General features: G+C 44.2%; 1 pseudogene; it reads right to left on the bottom strand.

Moving 5' to 3' along the window:
* Window positions 1–631: 631 nt before the first annotated feature.
* LOC115147844 (uncharacterized) lies at window positions 632–26,413 on the bottom strand (annotated as a pseudogene).
* Window positions 26,414–27,342: the final 929 nt, after the last annotated feature.

Genomic DNA, 27,342 nt, shown 5'->3' with positions numbered 1-27,342 from the left:
CAGCGATGTCCAGGTTCAATCTTATTGGACGAACCCCCAGCACCCACTAAACCCATTAGCACACTCACTGATGAAATGAACACACACACAGGAGGAGACGAGTTAGCCTACTGCTGCAGCTCTCCTGGCAATATACTGAGAATAGAGGTGTGTGTGTGTGTGTGTGTGTGTGTGTGTGTGTGTGTGTGTGTGTGTGTGTGTGTGTGCCGACTGCAGTGGAGGAAAATGACAGTGAGAGACAGAGAGAGGGGGTAGAGAGAGCGAGACAGCAAGAGAGAGAACGAGAGATAGAGAGAGAGAAAGAATGAGACAGTGAGTGAGTGAGTGAGTGAGTGAGTGAGTGAGTGAGTGAGTGTGTTTATGTGCATGCATGTGTGTGTGTGAGAGCACTGGGTGCAGTGCAGGGCTGGTTTTGACAGCAGCACAGTGTGTAAGGCAGATGAGTTATGCCACCACACTTTTCTCTAAGGGAACAGCACAGTCTAGTGGCAGGAATGCAGAATAACACTAACAGACTGCAGGTAGAGATGAGCATAAAGTTAGAAAGAGAGCCAGCCCACCCTGTTTTTGCCATTATAAACTTCAAATGGCGCTGCCCATGCTACAACAGGCTTTGTGGCAAGTGCAGCCTCTATCCCTCTCTATGAGAGAAGCATAGACAGACAGGTTAACTTCACATGGTGTCTCGTGTCCAGCAAGCCGTATTGATTTGCTCTGTTCCTCACAGCCATTTGACATTTAACAGGGTTCATCTCAGTTGGCTTTCATTGATTGGACTGACTTCTAATCTGGTGACTGAGTGGCTCTTTTCGTATGCATGTGTGCATGTGTTTGTGTATGTGTGGGAACGTGTTTGTGTGGGAATGTGTTTGTGTATGTGTGTGAATGTGTATGTGTATGTGTGGGAATGTGTATGTGTGGGAATGTGTTTGTGTATGTGTGGGAATGTGTATGTGTGGGAATGTGTTTGTGTGGGAATGTGTATGTGTATGTGTGGGAATGTGTTTGTGTGGGAATGTGTATGTGTATGTGTGGGAATGTGTTTGTGTGGGAATGTGTATGTGTATGTGTGGGAATGTGTATGTGTGGGAATGTGTTTGTGTTTGTGTGGGAATGTGTTTGTGTGGGAATGTGTTTGTGTATGTGTGGGAATGTGTTTGTGTATGTGTGAGAATGTGTATGTGTGGGAATGTGTTTGTGTACGTGTGAGAATGTGTATGTGTGGGAATGTGTTTGTGTATGTGTGGGAATGTGTATGTGTGGGAATGTGTATGTGTATGTGTGGGAATGTGTTTGTGTATGTGTGGGAATGTGTATGTGTGGGAATGTGTATGTGTGGGAATGTGTATGTGTATGTGTGGGAATGTGTATGTGTGGGAATGTGTTTGTGTATGTGTGGGAATGTGTTTGTGTACGTGTGAGAATGTGTATGTGTGGGAATGTGTTTGTGTATGTGTGGGAATGTGTATGTGTGGGAATGTGTATGTGTATGTGTGGGAATGTGTTTGTGTATGTGTGGGAATGTGTATGTGTGGGAATGTGTATGTGTGGGAATGTGTTTGTGTATGTGTGGGAATGTGTATGTGTGGGAATGTGTATGTGTATGTGTGGGAATGTGTTTGTGTATGTGTGGGAATGTGTATGTGTGGGAATGTGTATGTGTGGGAATGTGTATGTGTATGTGTGGGAATGTGTATGTGTGGGAATGTGTATGTGTGGGAATGTGTTTGTGTATGTGTGGGAATGTGTTTGTGTATGTGTGGGAATGTGTATGTGTGGGAATGTGTTTGTGTGGGAATGTGTTTGTGTATGTGTGGGAATGTGTATGTGTGAGAATGTGTATGTGTGGGAATGTGTTTGTGTATGTGTGGGAATGTGTATGTGTGGGAATGTGTTTGTGTGGGAATGTGTTTGTGTATGTGTGGGAATGTGTATGTGTGGGAATGTGTTTGTGTATGTGTGGGAATGTGTATGTGTGGGAATGTGTTTGTGTATGTGTGGGAATGTGTATGTGTGGGAATGTGTTTGTGTATGTGTGGGAATGTGTTTGTGTATGTGTGGGAATGTGTGTGTGTGGGAATGTGTTTGTGTATGTGTGGGAATGTGTTTGTGTATGTGTGGGAATGTGTTTGTGTACGTGTGAGAATGTGTATGTGTATGTGTTTGACTCTGTGTGTGTGTGTGTGTGTGTATCTGGCTCTGGGACACGGTAGCGGCAGCAGGAGTGTGTGAGGTGCAGGGCCGTGTCCAGGCTGATCTTGTGGCCCACTGAAACACACCGGTTTGGTGCTGCTGTCAGGACTACGCAGAGCCTGGAAAAAAAGAGGACGAAAAGGGATGGAGCGAGAGAGAGGAGAAACAGAGGAGAGACTGTATGTTTAGAACTACTGATTACGTGTTTGTGTGCAAATGGTGAACGTGTGTGTGAGTCTTACCCTCCCCAGCACTTTTCCTGAGTCGGTAGTCAGAGGGAAACGGTCTCCTCCCTTCTGCAATGAAGCAATCTGAGGAGGAGGAGTGGAGTCAGACCATCCTTCATCCACACTACTACTGTCAGTCTGTCCGTCCGTCTGTACGTGTCTGACTTTCTCTCTGTCTGTGCGCGGGTTTATTTTTCTTGCAATACCAAAGTCTTTCTCTCTCCCATCTCCTCGGTCTCTCTTTTCTTCGAGGGGAGGATGAGGCCCTGACATGTTCTTCACAGCCCTGTCAGCCGTGTTCCTGTCTTTCGCACAATTCAACACGCTAGTAGCTGTCCTGTTCCCTTCCTGGTAATATACTATATATAAACTCAGCAAAAAAAGAAACGTCCCTTTTTCAGGACCCTGTCTTTCAAAGATAATTTGTAAAAATCCAAATAGCTTCACAGATCTTCATTGTAAAGGGTTTAAACACTGTTTCCCATGCTTGTTCAATGAACCATAAACAATAAACATGCACCTGTGGAACGGTCGTTAAGATACTAACAGCTTACAGACGGCAAGCAATTAAGGTCAGTTATGAAAACTTAGGAGGCCTTTCTAGGCCTTAAGAGGCCTTTCTACTGACTGAAAAACACCAAAAGAAAGATGCCCAGGGTCCCTGCTCATCTGCGTGAACATGCCTTAGGCATGCTGCAAGGAGGCATGAGGACTGCAGGTGTGGCCAGGGCAATAAATTGCAATGTCCGTACTGTGAGACGCCTAAGACAGCGCTACAGGGAGACAGGACGGACAGCTGATCGTCCTCGCAGTTGCAGACCACTTATAACAAAAAAAGATCAAATCGTACACAATATGTAATGGTGGATGGTTGTAAATCTGAGTCCACAGAGGTGTGCTCAGGTGTTCCGCAAGGTTCTATTTTGGGCCCACTGTTGTTCATTTTGTATATCAACAACATTGGGGATCTTATTGAAACAGCGGATGCTCATTTTTATGCAGATGATAGTGTTCTTTATTCAAGTGGTAGTAGTTAATCAATGTGCCTATGGGCACAAACCCACCGTCGCTGGACCAGACAGGACTGGCAAAAAGTCCTCTTCACTGACGAGTCGCGGTTTTGTCTCACCAGGGGTGATGGTCGTATTCGCGTTTATCGTCGAAGGAATGAGCGTTACACCGAGGCCTGTACTCTGGAGCGGGATCGATTTGGAGATGGAGGGTCCTTCATGGTCTGGGGCGGTGTGTCACAGCATCATCGGACTGAGCTTGTTGTCATTGCAGGCAATCTCAACGCTGTGCGTTACAGGGAAGACATCCTCCTCCCTCATGTGGTACCCTTCCTGCAGGCTCATCCTGACATGACCCTCCAGCATGACAATGCCACCAGCCATACTGCTCATTCTGTGAGTGATTTCCTGCAAGACAGGAATGTCAGTGTTCTGCCATGGCCAGCGAAGAGCCCGGATCTCAATCCCATTGAGCATGTCTGGGACCTGTTGGATCGGAGGGTGAGGGCTAAGGCCATTCCCCCCAGAAATGTTGGGAACTTGGAGGTGCCTTGGTGGAAGAATGGGGTAACATCTCACAGCAAGAACTGGCAAATCTGGTGCAGTCCATGAGGAGGAGATGCACTGCAGTACTTAATGCAGCTGGTGACCACACCAGATACTGACTGTTACTTTTTATTTTGACCCCCCCTTTGTTCAGGGACACATTATTCAATTTCTCTTAGTCACATGTCTGTGGAACTTGTTCAGTTTATGTCTCACCGTCATAGGATGCCACCTTTCCAAAAAGTCAGTTTGTCACATTTCTGCCCTGCTAGAGCTGCCCCGGTCAACTGTAAGTGCTGTTATTGTGAAGTGGAAACGTCTAGGAGCACCAACGGCTCAGCCGCGAAGTGGTAGGCCACACAAGCTCACATAACGGGACCGCCGAGTACTGAAGTGTATAAAAATCATCTGTCCATGGTTGCAACAGGACGCAACACTCACTACCGAGTTTCAAACTGCCTCTGGAAGCAACAAGCACAAGAACTGTTCATCAGGAAATGGGTTTCCATGGCCAAGCAGCCACACACAAGCCTACGATCACATTGTGCAATGCCAAGCATTGGCTGGAGTGTTGAAAACTCACCGCTATTGGACTCTGGAGCAGTGGAAATGCATTCTCAGGAGTGATGAATCACGCTTCACCATCTGGCAGTAAAGTTTGGTGGAGGATGAATAATGGTCTGGGGCTGTTTTTCATGGTTCAGGCTAGGCGTCTTAGTTCCAGTGAAGGGAAATGTTAACGCTACAGCGTACAATGACATTCTACACAATTATGTGCCTCCAACTTAACTTTGTGGCAACAGATTGGGGAAGGCCCTTTCCTGTTTCAGCATGACAATACCCCCGTGCACAAAGCAAGGTCCAATCGTTTGTTGAGATTGATGTGGAAGAACTTGACCGGCTTGCACAGAGCCCTGACCTCAACCCCATCAAACACCTTTGGGATGAATCGGAACGCAGACTGCAAGCATGGCCTAATCACCCAACATTAGTGCCTGACCTCACTAATACTCTTGTGGCTAAATGGAAGTAAGTCCCCGCAGCAATGTTCCAACATGTAGTGTAAAGCCTTCCCAGAAGAGTGGAGGCTGTTAGAGCAGCAAAGGGGGGACCAACTCCATACTAATGCCCTTGATTTTGGAATGAGATGTTCGACAAGCAGGTGTCCACATACTTTTGGTCATGTAGTGTATATCTCATTTGAAGTGCATAGGATGGTGTGAGTCATCGGTCTGTGAAAAACCGCACAATCCCGTCTTCACTCGACCTTAAACTTGAAAAGGTAAAAATCTGATATTTCACATATTGGATGATGCAGTGTTTATATGAGAGAGCTCTCAGATCCTGCAATCAGCTTGAGATACATTCAGATCAAAAAACCCATCCTCATCCCTGTTGCCAAGACTGACGCTGTAACAGGTGTCTCATTGGAGATGAGGACTTGACTTTAAACTAATGAAAGCTTTGATGTCCCATCCATTTCACTATAACTAATTATAATACAGGACAAGAAGATACGCCAGGTGAGTGGCCAGGTAGGGCCCAGGGCCCATCTGGTGCTATCTAGGAGACCAGTGTGTCTATCTGGGCAGTAGGACATGAGACAGGCCAACGATCAATAACACAGTGGTTTGACTCAGTGCCAGAGAGGAAGAGGAAGAGGGAGGGGGAGAAAGAGTGCGTGAAGGGGTCTGGGAGAACTCGGGGAGGTTAAAAATGACGATGGGATATTGAGAGACGGCAGTTGCAGAGCGAGTAGAGAGAGAAGGAGTGAAAGGAGTGAGAGAGAGCTGGGAAATAGAGTGGAGCCGAAGAAAGATAAACGTACAAGAGAGACATAGAGAGGAATTTCAGCCACCTAGCAGCAGGCAGGGGCAGCAGCTGTCGTGTGAACGGAATGACGCCTCTATCCATCGAGCAGGACTCTGAGTCACTCCCTGGCAATGCACCATTGATGGCCTGTACACCTGAATGTGTTGCAGCGGCGCATAACACGCACATTGTACACCTGCACACACACACACAATGAAAGAAGACCAGTGGCATGTCCATACAAACCTTTAGCTCATAATAAGACGCAGGGGGTAACAGGGACACAGAAATGTGATGTCACCGTGACAACAGAGGCTCCATGATTAAAGGAGCTTCTATAAAAAGCCTTCACGTTGAAATCCCATGAACAATTCACGTAAATTGTATTACGATGTTTCAATGGACCTTTTGCTTGGATTTGAATTGATTGTCCAACAGTAAACCTATTGGGCGTCATCGCAATGTTACGAAAAACACTTGGACATTTCAAAACCCTAGAGACACGCTGGATGTCGGTGTGTGTCTTTGACGTCTCCTTCACTCTGGATGTATGAACACAGATTCCCCTAATCTAATTTCAGGTGAGAGCAGTTGGAGGAACAAATATGACTCATGTTGCATTGATGTGATTAACGCGCAAAAACAACTACACACATGGCAGTTTAACGCTACGCTCGTATCTAAGCAATATTGAAGTCAGATCTATCATTCTACAATCTGCAGTGAGTCATCGTTTGAAAACAGACCCTGACGCCAGTCTCAAAGTCAAGATAAGAGGTGTTCTAATGTTCCATTTAAAATAACTGGAGCGTCGCTAGCTAAAAGCCCGAGGGAAATGTATCTGGACGGCTAAAAGCCCGAGGGAAATGTATCTGGATGGCTAAAAGCCAGAGGGAAATGTATCTGGACGGCTAAAAGCCAGAGGGAAATGTATCTGGACGGCTAAAAGCCCGAGGGAAATGTATCTGGACGGCTAAAAGCCCGAGGGAAATGTATCTGGACGGCTAAAAGCCCGAGGGAAATGTATCTGGACGGCTAAAAGCCCGAGGGAAATGTATCTGGACGGCTAAAAGCCCGAGGGAAATGTATCTGGACGGCTAAAAGCCCGAGGGAAATGTATCTGGACGGCTAAAAGCCAGAGGGAAATGTATCTGGACGGCTAAAAGCCCGAGGGAAATGTATCTGGATGGCTAAAAGCCCGAGGGAAATGTATCTGGACGGCTAAAAGCCCGAGGGAAATGTATCTGGACGGCTAAAAGCCAGAGGGAAATGTATCTGGACGGCTAAAAGCCCGAGGGAAATGTATCTGGACGGCTAAAAGCCCGAGGGAAATGTATCTGGACGGCTAAAAGCCTGAGGGAAATGTATCTGGACGGCTAAAAGCTACCTGATACCTTAATGAAAGACTAGCTAAGAGCCAACGCTTTAGCTAACAGTAGCTAACTGACAGATACTGTTCAGTAGCTCAGAAATCTCAGCCAATGCAATCCACACCGCGGCTACAGTAGTTCGGTTAGCGAGGCTTATGCGATCGCTATCGTCCGTGAGACGCTAAGTGTCGCCTGAGAGAGATCGAATTAACTTGGGAGTCGCTACCTGTTTCTCTGGTCATAAACAGTGGAAACCTAATCTGAGTCTAAACATAACAGCCGTTAGAGCTAAAGCAGAGCTGAGGGACATCAAGTGTTTTTCACAAAGTGTTATGTAAGATTAGTGCGGTGGGGACCGTTTGAGCTGCGGTTATTGCCTGGTAATTGAGTTTTTAGGGGCCTTTTGGCAGTTGATTGCTGGTGGTGTGTGTTCAGGGTACTGCGCTAAACTCCCATGGCCTTTTGCTATGAAAATCTGTTAACATTGGTGGTCACATTAGTCATGTTAGTGCCATGTCTGTTTGTCTGTCTCCATCTCTCGCATTCAAAATCCTTCATCAGAAGAGAGTGAAACCCTTACCTCTGTCATTACTACCACCCCTCCATCAGTCATTATAGACACCAAACCATCACACTACAGTACTGCTCTGTTGCATGCCTGAAGCATGCAATTCATTTCCTTAAAATTAAATTATTTGTAACTTTGGATTGGAATTTCCCTCAACGAAACAAAGGGTACATTTACATAATACAAATTGCTGCAAAATTGCTTAAAAATATATATATATTTACCGGAGACTTCTCCCACCAGTATTCTCTTCAATAAGAGCTGGTTTACAGTTTTCACCAACAGGTTTTTGTTTTTGCTCGACTTGTACAGTGAGGGAAAAAAGTATTTGATCCCCTGCTGATTTTGTACGTTTGCCCACTGACAAAGAAATGATCAGTCTATAATTGTAATGGTAGGTTTATTTGAACAGTGAGAGACAGAATAACAACAAAAAAATCCAGAAAAACGCATGTCAAAAATGTCATAAATTGATTTGCATTTTAATGAGGGAAATAAGTATTTGACCCCCTCTCAATCAGAAAGATTTCTGGCTCCCAGGTGTCTTTTATACAGGTAACGAGCTGAGATTAGGAGCACACTCTTAAAGTGATTGCATTTAACCACAGCTTGTTACCTGTATAAAAGACACCTGTCCACAGAAGCAATCAATCAATAAGATTCCAAACTCTCCACCATGGCTAAGACCAAAGAGCTCTCCAAGGATGTCAGGGACAAGATTGTAGACCTACACAAGGCCGGAATGGGCTACAAGACCATCGCCAAGCAGCTTGGTGAGAAGGTGACAACAGTTGGTGCGATTATTCGCAAATGGAAGAAACACAAAATAACTGTCAATCTCCCTCGGCCTGGGGCTCCATGCAAGATCGCACCTCATGGAGTTGCAATGATCATGAGAACGGTGAGGAATCAGCCCAGAACTACACGGGAGGATCTTGTCAATGACCTCAAGGCAGCTGGGACCATAGTCACCAAGAAAACAATCAGTAACACACTACGCCATGAAGGACTGAAATCCTGCAGTGCCCGCAAGGTCCCCCTGCTCAAGAAAGCACATATACATGCCCGTCTGAAGTTTGCCAATGAACATCTGAATGATTCAGAGGACAACTGGGTGAAAGTGTTGTGGTCAGATGAGACCAAAATGGAGCTCTTTGGCATCAACTCAACTCGCCGTGTTTGGAGGAGGAGGAATGCTGCCTATGACCCCAAGAACACCATCCCCACCGTCAAACATGGAGGTGGAAACATTATGCTTTGGGGGTGTTTTTCTGCTAAGGGGACAGGACAACTTCACCGCAACAAAGGGACAATGGACAGGGCCATGTACAGTCAAATCTTGGGTGAGAACCTCCTTCCCTCAGCCAGGGCATTGAAAATGGGTCGTGGATGGGTATTCCAGCATGACAATGACCCAAAACACACGGCCAAGGCAACAAAGGAGTGGCTCAAGAAGAAGCACATTAAGGTCCTGGAGTGGCCTAGCCAGTCTCCAGACCTTAATCCCATTGAAAATCTGTGGAGGGAGCTGAAGGTTCGAGTTGCCAAACGTCAGCCTCGAAACCTTAATGAATTGGAGAAGATCTGCAAAGAGGAGTGGGACAAAATCCCTCCTGAGATGTGTGCAAACCTGGTGGCCAACTACAAGAAACGTCTGACCTCTGTGATTGCTAACAAGGGTTTTGCCACCAAGTACTAAGTCATGTTTTGCAGAGGGGTGAAATACTTATTTCCCTCATTAAAATGCAAATCATTTTATAACATTTTTGACATGTGTTTTTCTGGATTTTTTTGTTGTTATTCTGTCTCTCACTGTTCAAATAAACCTACCATTAAAATTATAGACTGATCATTTCTTTATCAGTGGGTAAACGTACAAAATCAGCAGGGGATCAAATACTGTTTTCCCTCACTGTATAATATTGTTCAAGCTTACAGAAACACTGTGGAGAGAAACTAACATCCCACGATAAAATATTACAATAGATCCAGGCAAGAAAACACACTACCTTAAAAACATTTATCACAATAGAATGATGAATAATGCATTGTGCTCTCTGTACTCCAATTTCAACACAGCTACAGTATGACTAATTGTGAAAAATAGAGCTCAAAGGTAGACAAGAGCCCACATGAATGATTCATGAAGATTAAACTAACACTATAAAACTGTATGCCAATAATTATTTTGTTGTTGCATTCAAATGTAGTTTGATACAGACACAGGAAAAGGGACCATGCCACGATTATGGTATGGTCCCCAGAATGGTATGGTCCCCAGAATGGTATGGTCCCCAGAAGAGGAGAAGCAAAGCTTGACAAAAGCTTGACATTGGAGGTCAGACGTTTGCTCAAATGCAGACCTACTGTAGGTAGGCTACAGTTTAGTAGTCCAATGTCAGTTGAGATCTCCTTTGAGTGCTATCCATCAGTATGTCTTAACCCATTGTTATTGTAAAAACAAAAAACAAATGAAATATAACTAGCGAACACTCCGCCCTTAAATCATTGGAAACTAGTCCTGTGATTCGATGCAATTTCACCCCTCTGCAAAAATGTGTTTATCTGCTCAGCATTTTGGTCTCTACCGGTGTGAAATGTGAGTGGTGAAGCTCTCACCTGTGACTGGTGTTCCTCGTTCTTCTCCACACCCTGCACCTGCAGGAGGTTCTTCTCCACACCCTACACCTGCAGGAGGTTCTTCTCCACACCCTGCACCTGCAGGAGGTTCTTCCCCACACCCTGCACCTGCAGGAGGTTCCTCTCCACACCCTACACCTGCAGGAGTTTATTCTCCACATCCTGCACCTGCAGGAGGTTCTTCTCCACACCCTGCACCTGCAGGAGGTTCTTCTCCACACCCTACACCTGCAGGAGGTTCTTCTCCACACCCTGCACCTGCAGGAGGTTCTTGGCCACACCCTGCACCTGCAGGAGGTTCTTGGCCACACCCTGCACCTGCAGGAGGTTCTTCTCCACACCCTGCACCTGCAGGAGGTTCTTCTCCACACCCTGCACCTGCAGGAGGTTCTTGGCCACACCCTGCACCTGCAGGAGGTTCTTGGCCACACCTATACAGGGAAGCCCTGACAGAACTCCCAGTTGACACGCCTGGCCAAACTCTGGAAAAAAGACAACCCCATATGTATAGTAGAGGACATGACTGTCACAACCAGCTGAAGTCTGAATTGTTATGCAAGTATGTAACAGGCTACTGTTAGTAGCAAATAGTCAATGCTATTAGTACAGTACGTAGCAGGCTACTGTTAGTAGTAAATAGTCAATGCTATTAGTAGACAGTATGTAGCAGGCTACTGTTAGTAGTAAATAGTCAATGCTATTAGTAGACAGTATGTAGCAGGCTACTGTTAGTAGTAAATAGTCAATGCTAATAGTAGACAGTACATAGCAGGCTACTGTTAGTAGTAAATAGTCAATGCTATTAGTAGACAGTATGTAGCAGGCTACTGTTAGTAGTAAATAGTCAATGCTATTAGTAGACCGTATGTAGCAGGCTACTGTTAGTAGTAAATAGTCAATGCTATTAGTAGACAGTATGTAGCAGGCTACTGTTAGTAGTAAATAGTCAATGCTATTAGTAGACAGTACGTAGCAGGCTACTGTTAGTAGTAAATAGTCAATGCTAATAGTACAGTATGTAGCAGACTACTGTTAGTAGCAAATAGTCAATGCTATTAGTACAGTACGTAGCAGACTACTGTTAGTTGCAAATAGTTAATGCTATTAGTAGACAGTACGTAGCAGGCTACTGTTAGTAGTAAATAGTCAATGCTATTAGTAGACAGTATGTAGCAGGCTACTGTTAGTAGTAAATAGTCAATGCTATTAGTACAGTACGTAGCAGACTACTGTTAGTAGTAAATAGTCAATGCTAATAGTACAGTATGTAGCAGACTACTGTTAGTAGCAAATAGTCAATGCTATTAGTACAGTACGTAGCAGACTACTGTTAGTAGTAAATAGTCAATGCTATTAGTAGACAGTAAGTAGCAGACTACTGTTAGTAGTAAATAGTCAATGCTATTAGTACAGTACGTAGCAGGCTACTGTTAGTAGTAAATAGTCAATGCTATTAGTACAGTACGTAGCAGGCTACTGTTAGTAGTAAATAGTCAATGCTAATAGCACAGTACGTAGCAGGCTACTGTTAGTAGTAAATAGTCAATGCTATTAGTAGACAGTATGTAGCAGACTACTGTTAGTAGTAAATAGTCAATGCTATTAGTAGACAGTACGTAGCAGGCTACTGTTAGTAGTAAATAGTCAATGCTATTAGTACAGTACGTAGCAGACTACTGTTAGTAGCAAATAGTCAATGCTATTAGTACAGTACGTAGCAGACTACTGTTAGTAGTAAATAGTCAATGCTATTAGTACAGTACGTAGCAGGCTACTGTTAGTAGTAAATAGTCAATGCTAATAGTACAGTACGTAGCAGGCTACTGTTAGTAGTAAATAGTCAATGCTATTAGTAGACAGTACGTAGCAGACTACTGTTAGTAGTAAATAGTCAATGCTATTAGTACAGTACGTAGCAGACTACGGTTAGTAGTAAATAGTCAATGCTATTAGTACAGTACGTAGCAGACTACTGTTAGTAGTAAATAGTCAATGCTATTAGTAGACAGTATGTAGCAGACTACTGTTAGTAGTAAATAGTCAATGCTATTAGTACAGTACGTAGCAGACTACTGTTAGTAGTAAATAGTCAATGCTATTAGTACAGTACGTAGCAGACTACTGTTAGTAGTAAATAGTCAATGCTATTAGTACAGTACGTAGCAGACTACTGTTAGTAGTAAATAGTCAATGCTGTTAGTAGACAGTACGTAGCAGACTACTGTTAGTAGTAAATAGTCAATGCTATTAGTACAGTACGTAGCAGATTACTGTTAGTAGTAAATAGTCAATGCTATTAGTACAGTACGTAGCAGACTACTGTTAGTAGTAAATAGTCAATGCTATTAGTACAGTATGTAGCAGACTACTGTTAGTAGTAAATAGTCAATGCTAATAGTACAGTACGTAGCAGGCTACTGTTAGTAGTAAATAGTCAATGCTATTAGTAGACAGTATGTAGCAGACTACTGTTAGTAGTAAATAGTCAATGCTATTAGTAGACAGTAAGTTGCTTGAGAATCCGGTCTCAGTCTCAGTTTAAGACCGAGACCGTCTGTTCCACTGCTCACCTCTGTAGTGGAACAGACCATTCCCATCCACCAAGACCACCTATTGGGGACAGATACAGAAAGAGACAACGGGTGAGAGATGGGCAAGTACAGAAAGAGGCAACAGGTGAGAGATGGGCAAGTACAGAAAGAGGCAACGGGTGAGAGATGGGCAAGTACAGAAAGAGACAACGGGTGAGAGATGGGCAAGTACAGAAAGAGGCAACAGGTGAGAGATGGGCAAGTACAGAAAGAGGCAACGGGTGAGAGATGGGCAAGTACAGAAAGAGACAACGGGTGAGAGATGGGCAAGTACAGAAAGAGGCAACAGGTGAGAGATGGGCAAGTACAGAAAGAGGCAACGGGTGAGAGATGGGCAAGTACAGAAAGAGACAACGGGTGAGAGATGGGCAAGTACAGAAAGAGACAACAGGTGAGAGATGGGCAAGTACAGAAAGAGACAACGGGTGAGAGATGGGCAAGTACAGAAAGAGACAACAGGTGAGAGATGGGCAAGTACAGAAAGAGACAACGGGTGAGAGATGGGCAAGTACAGAAAGAGACAACGGGTGAGAGATGGGCAAGTACAGAAAGAGACAACGGGTGAGAGATGGGCAAGTACAGAAAGAGACAACAGGTGAGAGATGGGCAAGTACAGAAAGAGACAACGGGTGAGAGATGGGCAAGTACAGAAAGAGACAACAGGTGAGAGATGGGCAAGTACAGAAAGAGACAACGGGTGAGAGATGGGCAAGTACAGAAAGAGACAACAGGTGAGAGATGGGCAAGTACAGAAAGAGACCACAGGTGAGAGATGGGCAAGTACAGAAAGAGACAACAGGTGAGAGATGGGCAAGTACAGAAAGAGACAACAGGTGAGAGATGGGCAAGGCTCAAAGCAGCTCTCGGCTGTCCCTTGCGCTTCTAAGCATGAGGTCTTTCTTCATTACAGGCTAACAAAAGAAGTTTTCACAAGACTTAGTGAGATTTTGTTGGATGGATGTATTGAACTATGTCAACCGCCCATTCACTGATTTGTTACAGTGCCAAGGTGGTTGGACAGGCATATTTCTGCTGTGAATCATAAGTCATGTAGAAATCATTTGAGGAGCTGTACAGAAAGCAGCGGGGACTGGTCTGTCGGTGTCCACGGGTAAATGTCAGTGATAAATTCATGAGGGCAGTGTGCATGTGTTCGGCAGAAGACGGCGAGTGTGTGCGTGTTTTGCGTAGGAGAGGTGTTTTGCGTGTGTGTGCATGTGTGGATAGGGACCCGACTTGAGGTGGGGGTGTGGGAGTGAGTGATTTGTGTGGGCTGTGACTAACACAGGAGAGTGGGAAGGTATGGACGGTACAGAGCTGACTTATGGACACACATCGTGGGAGAGGAAGACAGAGGGTATTGGGTAGCTGAAAAGAAAGGCATTAACACACAGAGATGTATCGCTCTGAGGTGAACAGTTAAACCGTTGGACACAGCAAACCGATAACGTCAATGAAACTGTGCTAACCTTTAGAATCAACGGAAGTTAGACAGTATGAGACATGTCAGAGTGAGATTTAGTTCAAACAAAATTGAAACATTAAGTGTTCTCTGAGTATAACAGTAAATAAGTCAGTTAAACTGTAACATCTCCAACGCCAAAGTGTCCAGAACCTGACCTGAGGTAGCAGGCTGAGGTAGCGGCGGGGGCTGGGTCATCTCCAGGCGCTACAGGGCCTCCAGCAGATAGGGGGTCTCCCTGAAGGCCAGGAAGACGGCGGGGGCTGGGTCATCTCCAGGCGCTACAGGGCCTCCAGCAGATAGGGGGTCTCCCTGAAGGCCAGGAAGACGGCGGGGGCTGGGTCATCTCCAGGCGCTACAGGGCCTCCAGCAGATAGGGGGTCTCCCTGAAGGCCAGGAAGACGGCGGGGGCTGGGTCATCTCCAGGCGCTACAGGGCCTCCAGCAGATAGGGGATAGGGGGTCTCCCTGAAGGCCAGGAAGACGGCAGGGGCTGGGTCATCTCCAGGCGCTACAGGGCCTCCAGCAGATAGGGGGTCTCCCTGAAGGCCAGGAAGACGGCAGGGGCTGGGTCACCATCTCATTGTCCTCATACAGCAGCTGGTAGTGGACACATGGAACAGACAACAGAGAACACCGGCATAAACGTATGCCTGTGTTATATCTTATACAGTGCCTTCAGAAAGTATTCATCCTCCTAAACTTATTCCACATTTTGTGGTGTTACAGCCTGAATTCAAAATAGATTAAATATATATATTTTTTTATCTCCCATCTACACACAATACCCCATAATGACAAATTGAAAACATGTTTGCAAATGTATTTAAATGTATTTAAAATGAAATACAGAAATATCTAATTTCCTTAAGTATTCACACCCAATACTTTGTAGAAGCAAAGAATTATTCAAGCTCTGTTAAATTGGTTGTTGACCATTGCTAGACAACCATTTTCAGTTCACATGGAATGATTTCACTGAACAACAAAATAAAGGGAATATTGAATGATCCCCAATGATCCATCGCATCTCCAAAAAACCTTTCCAACATACATCTGTAAAATGATAGTCTTGAAACTAAAGCTTTGGTTGTCTTCCTCTCAGGCTTCCATGTCTTCTCCCCAGACCTCATCAATGTCCACCTGTTTAACATCAGACTCTGAGGCCTCATCTTCACTGTCACTTTCCAACCTTGTGGAGGATGGCTCGTTGTCAGGCTCAAAAAGCCTCAAATTTGCCAGGATGGCCACCAATTTTTCAACCCCTGTATTGGTCAGCCTGTTGCGTGCTTTGGTGTGTGTGTTCCCACACAAGGACCAGTTGCGCTCTGAAGCGGCTGATGTTGGTGGGATATGGAGGATGATGGAGACAACAGGGGAAAGAGCCTCAGATCCACAAAGTCCCTTCCACCAGGTGGCTGATGAGATATGTTGGCATGACTGCCATATTGCATCTCCATCCCAAAGCCCTGGCTTGGAAGTGTACTTCGCCAGACTGCCAAGAACCTTGCCCTTATCCAGGCCAAGGTGGTGAGACACAGTAGTGATGACACCATAGGCTTTGTTGATCTCTGATTACCACTCTCTCCCAAAATACATCATCCAGGAGGATCCTCTTGATGGGGCTGTCCATATCGGCAGAGTGAGATATGGCCATTTTTTGGAGAGACTCCTTCCCCTCCAGGAGACTGTCAAACATGATGACAACACCACCCCAACAGATGTTGCTGGGCAGCTTCAATGTTGTGCTCTTATTCTTCTCACTTTGCTTGGTGAGGTAGATTGCTGCTATAACTTGACGACCCTTCACATACCTAACCATTTCCTTGGCTCTCTTGTAGAGTGTATCCATTGTTTTCAGTGCCATGATGTCCTTGACGAGCAGATTAAATGCATGAGCAGCACAGCCAATGGGTGTGATGTGAGCTTAGGACTCCTCCACTTTAGACCAAGCAGCCTTCATGTTCGCAACATTGTCTGTCACCAGTGCAAATACCTTCTGTGGTCCAAGGTCATTGATGACTGCCTTCAGCTCATCTGCAATGTAGCGACCAGTGCGTCTGTTGTCCCTTGTGTCTGTGCTCTTGTAGAATACTGGTTGAGGGGTGGAGATGATGTAATTAATTATTCCTTGCCCATGAACATTCGACCACCAATCAGAAATGATTGCAATACAGTCTGTTTTCTCTATGATTTGCTTGACCTTCACTTGAACTCTGCATCCAGCAAATTAGTAGATAAAGCATGTCTGGTTGGAGGGGTGTATGCTGGGCGAAGAACATTCAGAAATCTCTTCCAATACACATTGCCTTTGAGCATCAGAGGTGAACCAGTTGCATACACAGCTTGAGCAAGACATTCATCAGCATTTCACTGACTACGTTCCTCCATTGAGTAAAAAAACCTTCTGATTAGGGGAGGACTGTGAGTTGTTGCTATCGATAAGGTGTCTGATTCATCATTTCAGAGGTTGCTTGTTGTGAGCACTGAGGGAACTTTATGCACTTGGCCAGATGATTCTGCATCTTTGTTGCATTCTTCACATATGATATGGCACAGTATTTGCAAAATGTACACAGCTTTTCCTTCTACATTAGCTGCAGTGAAATGTCTCCACACAACAGATAGTGCCCGTGGCATTTTCCTGTAAAGATTAGAAAGAAATGAGTAAAAAAAACAAATAAAATTCCATGTACAGATAAATAGTTAAGCAGTTAGATTAAACAACTCATTTGTAAGATAAATGTTTTAAAATGAAACAGGTGAATTAACACTCCTCGGTTAGCAGGCTCAAGCAAGCTAAAACCCACATGGTAGCAAAAACTAACTAGCAGAATATGTTAACAAGTTAGAAATAATTTAAACACACTTATCTGTATGCTACTATTTACTAGTTAACAAAAAATAATGTATGTCATATAAAATATATTCACCCCACCCAGTATTGTAATCAATACTTACCAGAAAGCATGTGGTCCTTGGCTCAGACAGTGTAGTAGTGGGGGCTCAATAGCATCTAATTAGTGTGCAAGATCTTGAGAATCAGCTGTGCATGTGATGGAAGAGTGCACTGCACATGTGATGGAAGAATGCACTGTGCATGCAAAGGGCTGCAATTCCATTTAATTGGGGATAGTTAAACGAAAATATGCCACAAGGCCTAGAATTGCCTTATGTGTATCCCACAAAGAAGGTTCACTGTTATAAGCAATTTTTTGACGAATTTAAGCAAAATTCCTAAAATTCCCGAGCTTAACTTCCCATGGAAAACTTCTGGAAAACTTCCCGTAAATTTACCGGAAAGTTTCCGACCCTTAACAACCCTAGCTACCATGATTTCGTTCCCTAAAATTGGGGGACTATGTACAAAAAGTGCTGATATTTCTAAACAGTTCCCCCGATATGGATGAAAATACCCTCAAATTAAAGCTGACAGTCAGTCCGCACTGTAACCTCATAGTCATTGTATAATCAAAATTCCAAAGTGCTGGAGTACAGAGCCAAAACAACAAAAAATGTGTCACTGTCCAAATATTATGGACATCACTGTATATACAAATATCTAAATATACAGTACCAGTCAAAAGTTTGGACACACCTACAAATTCAAGGGTTTTTCATTATTTTGACTATTTTCTACATTGTACAATAATCAGTGAAAACATCAAAACTATGAAATAACTCATATGGAATCATGTAGTAACCAAAAAAGTGTATTACATTTCAGATTCTTCAAAGTAGCCACCCTTTGCCTTGATGAAAGTTTTGCACACTCTTGGCATTCTCTCAACCAGCTTCATGAGGTACACCTGGAATGCATTTTAATTAACGGGTGTGCCTTGTTAAAAGTTAATTTGTGAAATTTCTTTCCTTAATGCGTTTGAGACAATCAGATGTGTTGTGACAAGGTAGGGTGGTATACAGAAGATAGCCCTATTTGGTAAAAGACAAAGTCCATATTATGGCAAGAACAGCTCAAATAAGCAAAGAGAAACGACTTTCCACCATTACTTTAAGACATGAAGGTCAGTCAATGCAGTCGCAAAAACAATCAAGCGCTATGATGAAACTGGCTCTCATGACCGCCACAAGAAAGGAAGACCAAGATTTATCTCTGCTGCAGAGGATAAGTTCATTAGAGTTACCAGCCTCAGAAATTGCAGCCCAAATAAATGCTTGACAGAGTTCAAGTAACAGACACATCTCAACATAAACTGTTCAGAGGAGATGGCGTGAATCAGGCCTTCATGGTCGAATTGAAACCACTACTAAAGGACACAAATTATAAGAAGAGAGTAGCTTGGGCCAAGAAACACGATCAATGGACATTAGACCGGTGGAAATCTGTCCTTTGGTCTGATGAGTCCAAATCTGAGATTTTTTGGTTCCAACCGCCGTGTCTTTGTGAGACGCAGAGTAGGTGAACGGATGATGTGTGATTCCCACCGTGAAGCATGGAGGAGGAGGAGGTGTGATGGTGTGGGGATTCTTTGCTGGTGACACTGTCAGTGATTTATTTAGAATTCAAGGCAAACTTAATCGGGTTGGCTACCACAGCATTCTGCAGCAATACGCCATCCAATCTGCTTTGCGCTTAGTGGGACTATAATTAGTTTTTCAACAGGACAATGACCCAAAACACACCTCCAGGCTGTGTAAGGGCTATTTGACCAAGGAGAGTAATGGAGTGTTGCATCAGATGACCTGGCCTCCACAATCACCCGACCTCAACCCAATTGAGATGGTTTGGGATGAGTTGGACCGCAGAGTGAAGGAAAAGCAGCCAACAAGTGCTCAGCATATGTGGGAACTCCTTCAAGACTGTTGGAAAAGTATTCCTCATGAAGCTGGTTGAGAGAATGCCAAGAGTGTGCAAAGCTGTCATCAAGGCAAAGGGTGGCTACTTTGAAAAATCTAAAATCAATAATATATTTTGATTTGTTTAACACTTTTATGGTTATTACATGATTCCATATGTATTATTTCATAGTTTTGATGTCTTCACTACTATTCTACAATGTAGAAAATAGAAAAAACTGTAAAAAAAAAATTGAATGAGTAGGTGTGTCCAAACTTTTGACTGGTACTATATAAACAAAGAAAGAGAAACTCTTGTGCACAGCAGTGTGTCTAGGTCCAGGTGCTGGTTTTGTCAGAAACTAGCATTAAAAATCAAGAAAATATACAGTACCGCACCCTGAAAAAACACAGGTGACCGACCTTGACTTTGACAATCATTTCAAATATGAAAAATAAATAAGCACTAAAGTCAGGGTCGGTCACCTGTCTTTTTTCAGTGTGCGGGTTATCCTTTTTTTTTTTTTTTTATATAAATATGTAATTTCACAGAACTATCCCTTTAAAGCCATACTGATTCTGGTACAAAACATAACGTCTCTGTTGGTGTTGAGAGGTAGAGGCCTGAGTCTGTGTTTAGAAGTCAATACTGTACTGCATACTCATTGATAAAAGGGGATGTGATTGATCAGATGTTATTTCCCTCTCTTGTGTGTGTGGTCTTTCTAGATGTCTCAGGAGGGCCTTTTGCTTAACCCAGAATTTCTTTCCACTGACCTGCACAACTCTCGCTACAGTGTTCTGGCTTACCCATTCTGACAAAGTTGGCTCCAAAGTAAAACATTTTGTTAATCATTGAACAGAGATCTATATCTTGGTCCCCAGTGATGGATCCATTGGAGCTGATGGTGTCTACCTGAAGTCGATGACAAGGTCTTTGGGATTTTTCCTCATTCTTTTGTGACTTGTCAGGTTAGACAGGGTGAGTTATTCTTTTTATTAAAAATAAAATCTAGTGTGAAACTCAACCAAAAGATTTATAGAGGCTCCTGAGTCCTGGAATTTACTTACCCTGCTTCAGTAAAAACATGATGATAAATTAAAAATGATCAGAATATATATATATATTTTTTTTGAATATTAATATCATCTTTGGGGTGAATCTTTTTTAAATGAGGCATTTTAATTGACCCGGTATTGCAATAAATAATACAAATATTTATTGATGGAGACGTTTTGTTGTATTTGATATGTCCCCAGGGATGACATGTGGAGAGAGTTAGTCTGTATTGCTTTTGGAAATTCCATCATCAGAGTCATTCTTGAATTACAGTGGCTTTTGGGCATGGAGGGGGGGGGGGGGGGGGGGGGGGGGTGAAATTGAGCCGCGGCCTACAAAAGGCAGGCTGCTGTCCTGGCCCCCAGTTGCCTATCCTTGCTCTAAATAAGCATCTCAACAATAGACGGGCTTGATAAAATTCCATTATATAATTTCTGCAAACAATCCTTCAAAAACAGAGAGGATACATTTCTTCTGAAATTCTTCAGAAAACAAAATACTGATGATGATATACTTTCAAAGATTCAAGAAAGTATGTGTGGTATGGTAAGAGCAATGTTTGAGGATAAAGAACTCATAAAAAGCCTTGTGGAAGCAAGGTATGACATGGTGCTCCCAGATCTGCATGGGGTGGGGGAGTCTTGCTGGCGCATTACATTAGATTGCCGTTAGTTTACAGCGCTCGTTGGACCACAGCTGGTATGGCACATTTTGCTCTTTCTTCCTCACCAGTTATTTGTTCCAGTTTTTAGATCAGGTTTATCGGAAGACATGAATTTCTTACAGGCTCAGAAATATGTTTTATGGAATTATGGTTTACCAGGAAATTGTAGAGTTCAATATATACTATGATGAGCTTTGTGATAAATACTTTGGCTGAGATATTCATTATTACAGATTGCTCCGTTCAGCTGACCTATGGTTGATTCGCTCTGATTTTGTTTTCGGGTCTCCACATCCAACTATGCCAAACATCGTACACATTGATGGCTTCTACTGCAAGCCTGTTCAACCGCTCTCAAAAGAGCTAGAAGAGTTTGTTCAGAGCTCTAGAGAGCATGGGGTCATTATAATGTAGTTAGGATCCTTAGTCTTACAAGGGATGTAGTATCCACTGAAATTGCTTCTGCCTTTTCCCAACGCCCCAGAAAGTCATGTGGAGAAATTTGAATGACAAACCCTCCATTTCGGGTAATAATACCCTCCTGGTAAAATGGCTGGCTCAGTCTGACCTCCTTGGTCATGACAAGATCACAGCATTTGTGTCACATGGGGTTACATAGATGTCAAGGAGGCCATTTACCATGGTGTTGGTTTTGCCACTGTTTCAAGAACAATTTGACAATCTTCTCCGGCTGGAAGAGAGAGGAGGAGCCAAGGTTTTAGACATTGGCAGTTTCAATAGAGGGATCTTTCTTCAGGGCTTGCAGGAAGTTCTCCACAATGGGGCCTACAAGTTCAACATGCAGAAGCACTCTAGACTGCAAGGAGACCATTCCATGAAACCACTGGACAGGGTCGTCTACTGGATCGAGTTCGTCATGAGACACAAAGAAGCTGCTGACTTGCGCTCAGAGTCCCACAGGATGTCATGATACAGCTACCACTCAGTGGATGTCATCACCATGTTGTTGGCAATGGTGCTCCTCTTCCTCCTGCCTAATGCAGCTATAGTAAAATACTGTTCTTGTAGGCTGTGTTGAAAATAAAAATATATCATCATATTGTACTCATAAGTAAAAGTTGTTATTTCTGAGAGCTTCAAGTATTTGTGACTAACTTGTTGGGAAATGGGTATAACTCAAGTGTATATTTTGTTTAATAAATTGTGTTGATTTATTTCACATTGTTCTATCGAGTCAATTTTATTTGATTGAGGAGGAGTCGGTGTACTCCTGCTAAAATGCCCGTCAATGTCAGAATTTTCATTTAGTATTTTACTATCTTCTACGTTAATTGTCATGTGAATGTCACATAAATTACTAGGATTCAGAAAATGACTCCGATATTCATCCTTGGATATTTAAAACTATTTTAACTTCAAGCAGCCAATTTGTAAAAATGCATTGTGGCTCTTGGCTATTCTGAAATTGTTTGGGCGGATGATGCAAAAACCACTATGTTGTGAATTAATCTGTTAAACACCAATGGGAGAGACTCTGAGTAAATGATTGTGTCTGCACTGACTGGGGGACATTTAATTAGCCTTAGTATAATAACATTACAACAAAATTGGTCCATATATCAACAAAACAAGCTGGCAAATATCATTAATTATGATGGGTTGTGTTACAGAATGTGTTGACAGCCCTTGATGGAGAATTAGGGTCGGGTACAATAGAGGGACTGGAACGGTTAAGAATGAAATATAGAGGCAATGAAAAGTTGAGGCAAGACTCATGGTCACAAACTGCTAGGATGACTGAACAGACATGACCTGTGTGTCAATACCTTCAGGTCACTTCCTTTCCTTGTCTCCTTTCTTTGATCCACACTAATACAGAAGAGCTATTCAGGTGAAATACAAAAAGAACACCATCTTTCTTTCATCTAGTATGCTCAAACAGTGCCTATGAGTCAAGAGGAGAAAAGGAAACCACTTTATAGTATTAAGACGCAGCCCATGGTTAGCATTAGCATAGAAATGGTCCATTTGGGCTTTACAGCATTAAGACGCAGCCAATGGTTAGCATTAGCATAGAAATGGTCCGAGTCAGTGCCTTACCTCTAGGTCTGGGTAGCTGAGCGCCCCTAGCTGGGCACAGGCGTTGACGTCATCTCCTTCGATGAACGACAGGTCCACTCCTCCAACCCTCTCCAGCCCGGTGAAGTCTGGACTTCTCTGCCAATCCTCTGTGTCCTCCTCCACCACCTGCTGCCTCCTGCTGGCCTGTTCACTAGGAGAGAAAGAGGAGAGGGAGCGAAAACAGCAAAGGGTTAGGGCCAAGGGGGAGAGGTTGGGAGAAAGTTTGGACCGGCCAACAGATGATGAAGACTTCTACTGGTAATGAGGCATTCTACAGCACCAGTCACCCTACACCATCTGCTTGGCTTCTACATCTCTAGTGTCAGACACAAATCTGTGGAGGCGGCGCTGGGAAAAGGGACATGATACCATTATCAGTGACGATCACAATAGATTCACAAGTCAATGGCTGAGAGAGAGATCGCCGATACTGGCAGCATTCCAGGGTTACAGTTGGCAGGAAACTTCTCTCTTGCAGAAAGGTCTCACCTCACCTGCCAAGTTGCTGTGTCCCTCTGCTGGTGTCATAGGGTAACTTACTACTGTTCTCCCTAAGACAACCCTACCTGAACCTCACAAGTGCTATCCAGTATTGAACAAGGATAACTAGGCCTACGTTCAGACCTTTTACATGGTTATGTGGTTGATATGTGATATTCCATGAGCACAGTTCATAAGGTTTAAAATATCAACTTGTGCAGGGCTGGCTCCAAGCACAAGCGGACACCCAGAAACTCAGTCGGGGTCTCAACTTACTGTTGAGAGTTAGAATAGTAGAATATACAAGGTGACATTTCTAAATTTGGTTGCGCCTCAGCAGTTTCTCTCTTGTTCTGTCAGTCACCCAGATATCATTAACATGGCATAAGTCATGTAGGAAATGAGCTTTAAAACGGCAAAAATGTCCCCCGTGTGAAATGAGTAAATGTGGATATTGAATTGACCACTTCAGCATGGTTTTGTGGCACAGTCGATGCCACGCGGGGCTAACAGGCCAGAAGGTTGAGGGTTTGCTGAACACCACTGATGAGCTCACTCACTCTCCCTGCCTGTCTCACTACACAACAATCAGAGATGGGGAAATCACATGTACATTTGTATGATATATCTATAATTGTAAACCAGGTGGTTCAAGCCCTGAACGTTGATTAGCTGAAATCACTGTTTACTGTTCTAATTACGTTGGTAACCCGTTTATAATAGCAATAAAGCACCTTGGGGGTTTGTGGTATTTGGCCAATATTCCACGGTTAAGGGCTGTGTGCAGGCACTAAGAACCTAAGAACAGCCCTTAGCCGTGGTATATTGGCCATATACCACACCCCCTTGTGCCTTATTACATAAGTATATAAAACATATGCATCGTTTTCCTACCAACAGGTTTCTGTGCCAATGCACCACACACAACCAATAAGCAATGCATAACTGCATACCGATTATCGACTTCATCTTGGTTTACGTTTTCAACACTACAATCAAATAGAGTACGTCAATCTGGACAAATGTAAAATACATCCCTCCCTACTCAGTATCAAAGGCTTGGCTTGTCAATCTATGAATGTCGTTCAACTTTTGGGTGTTTTGTATCAGATGTCTCCTGCCATTGATTGAATGGCCAGTGTGCAGTTTGGATGCTGGAGTTATATTGGAGTGGATGAACGTGGGCAGGTAGGTTACAGGAGACTTTTCAAGTAGCCTAATCAGATTAAAACATTGTGTCTAGTTGTTGATTTGGTGAAAGGCGTCGGTAGGGCATCCGAAAGAGTTTCTCATCACTCAGTTGAATGCGGTGAAGACATCCAGAAGCTTTTCCACAATCCAACTTGTGCCTGGAAAAAAATGGACTGGTACTCAGAAATGAGCTGGATGAGTTTCTTCTTACCAGCAGGAGACACTTGACAGGAGTCGACATCAATATCAATCAAACCTAAGTCACGTGAGACCCCAGGACTGCTTGAACTGTCAGGTCCGTCAGTATGGTGAAGTTGGCTGGAACCGTCATCAGTCAGCGTCAAGTCATCTTGGCAGTCAGTGAGTATATGAGCCGTTCTCTGCACTTGCTGCTGAAAAGTTGCAGATGAATCATCATTCACACGCGAACAGTCAAAGTCCTCTAGAGCCACGCAAGGAAAGACATCGGCTAGAGTGGCGTTTCGTCTCAATGTCACCGTCTTCTGAGAAGGGTTTATCACTCTAACAGGGAGCCACCCATCCCCCCGCAACAGAGCTACTGTCCTCCCTACCAGGATTGACCTTGGTGTTGACCTTGACCTGCTGGGCTCAATGAGAACAGCACTGCCCGCTGATAGATTCTGAGTGTTTTGTAGTCTGCCCCAAACTAAGTGCTCCTGCATAGGCTCTAGAGTCACAGGCCCTTTTAGTCTCACACTTCCAACTTTGTCAGGTACTTCACTGTCTCTCCATCTGTCCACATTAGCCATCATGTTGATTAGCTTGCTCTCCTCACCCCCATCACACACAGGAGTATAAACCCTCTTCCAGAGATCTCCATTAGTCTCCAGGTGGCGAATTAAGTGCTTTAGGAGATTGCTGCCCAAGATGAGGTCATCACTCTGGCCCTCAACCACCAGTGTAGGCACGGCAACTCTACAGCCGTACATCTCCATCTCCAGCTCACATACTCCCAAAGGCCTCGTCTTCAACCCACCACAACCAACCAAGACTACCTCTGTAGGACTCAATGATGGACTTTTCAACACTCCTGCATGCAACAGTTCAGGTAAGACCCTAGAGCTCAAGGTAAAAGCCATGGACCCACTGTCAAGCATAGCTCTCACTTCTACTTCTCAAATTAACACCTTGGCATAGAATAAATCATCATATGGGGAAAGTCTGTGTGTTCTGCATTATGATACTCTTCTCAGTCTCCATTTCGTCACAAACACTTTTATATACAGACTCCAAATCAACAGCTCTCACCGATGGGGGCTCTACAAAAGGCCCAACACTCTCCCCTTCTACATGCAGGCCTACTAGTTTCCCAGGAGCTGAGCAGTGATTACTGTAGGGACTCCACCAGCTGTGCTCATAGCTGCGGCCTTGGGGCACTAAGAGCGTGCGTGGCCAGCTACATGACAAAGAAAGCAGAGGTGATTGGCCCTGCAGTGAAAGTAAGTATCATGTCCAGCCTCCCCGCACACGTCACATGGCCCATTAGACTTTCATTTGCTCCTATTCCCTTTTTGGAACTGACGGTCAGACTGTTGTGGCCTCTGCTCCAGCACACGCTCCAGCATTGCAAGGATAGGTTCCATCGGCTCAGCTGAGCGCTGAATCGTCTGGGCTGGGGAAGGCAACGCATTAGGTACTTCCATGTGGGGCCTCACAGCAGGCATGGTGATTGGCATGACAGCACCAACTTCCTGCTTCATTGTTGCGATGGCTGGGGATCACCTTAGATAAGTGAGAGTACCTCCGCTCCCTCCTGTATTCATCCAACCTCATGAACATCTGCAGCGGTCCGCTGCTGTAATGGCTTGCACTTAAAGATAAGCGACAGTTCAGCGTTAGGGCAATGTCTGATGAACATGACTGGGAGCTCACGAGATGGGTCTTCAACACTTCTTTTCTGTCTCTTTAGACGATCTTCAGCAACCTCCATAGCCCTGTTCAGTCTGAGCCAATAGTCGAATGGTTGTTCATCAGAGGTAATGTGGCATAAAAGTCAGCGAGGGGCATGCTTGAAAAAGCAGTGTCACTAAAATGTTGTTTCAGTATGTCAAAGATGGGGCTCGGGCCTTTAGATAAATCAACGGAGGGATTGCTGCGTATGCCCACTTTAACAACATCGCGGGCCCTTCCCATAAGCCTACCCATAACCTCATCTGCTTGATCCATCACAGATACGCCCCTCTTACGCATGTAAACCATGACCATATCCTCACACTCATGCACTGTGCACTTTTCAGAGCCATCCCCCCGAAAGTACACCGGTTCCCTGATATCAGACTTCAGTACCAGGTTCAGGCCTGACACATCCATACCCCTAGAGCTGCATGCATTCCCCATAACATTGTCCCCAACATGTCCATCAATTGCCCTTGGCTCCAAACAGGAGGCAATGTTCTCCCCAATGGAATGACCAATCTGCTGTACTATGTCTGCTATGAAATCCATGACCTCCCCACTCCCTGTATTTGGCAAAACTCTTTCATACACATCCTTGGGCGTTTCCATGGGTAAATTATCATCAAAACTCCCAAAACCCTCCAGTTTAGGCATAGGTGTACTAGCAACTGGAATTTTGGCTGAACCCCTACCAACAGATGGTGACAGATTAAATGTCAGGAAACCCCTACAT

This window comes from Salmo trutta, chromosome 14 (assembly GCF_901001165.1).
Source record: "Salmo trutta chromosome 14, fSalTru1.1, whole genome shotgun sequence".
In the NCBI taxonomy this organism is placed as follows: Eukaryota; Metazoa; Chordata; class Actinopteri; order Salmoniformes; family Salmonidae; genus Salmo; species Salmo trutta.
Note: the sequence above shows the minus strand (reverse complement) of the source record. Positions and strands in the feature narration are given on the sequence as shown.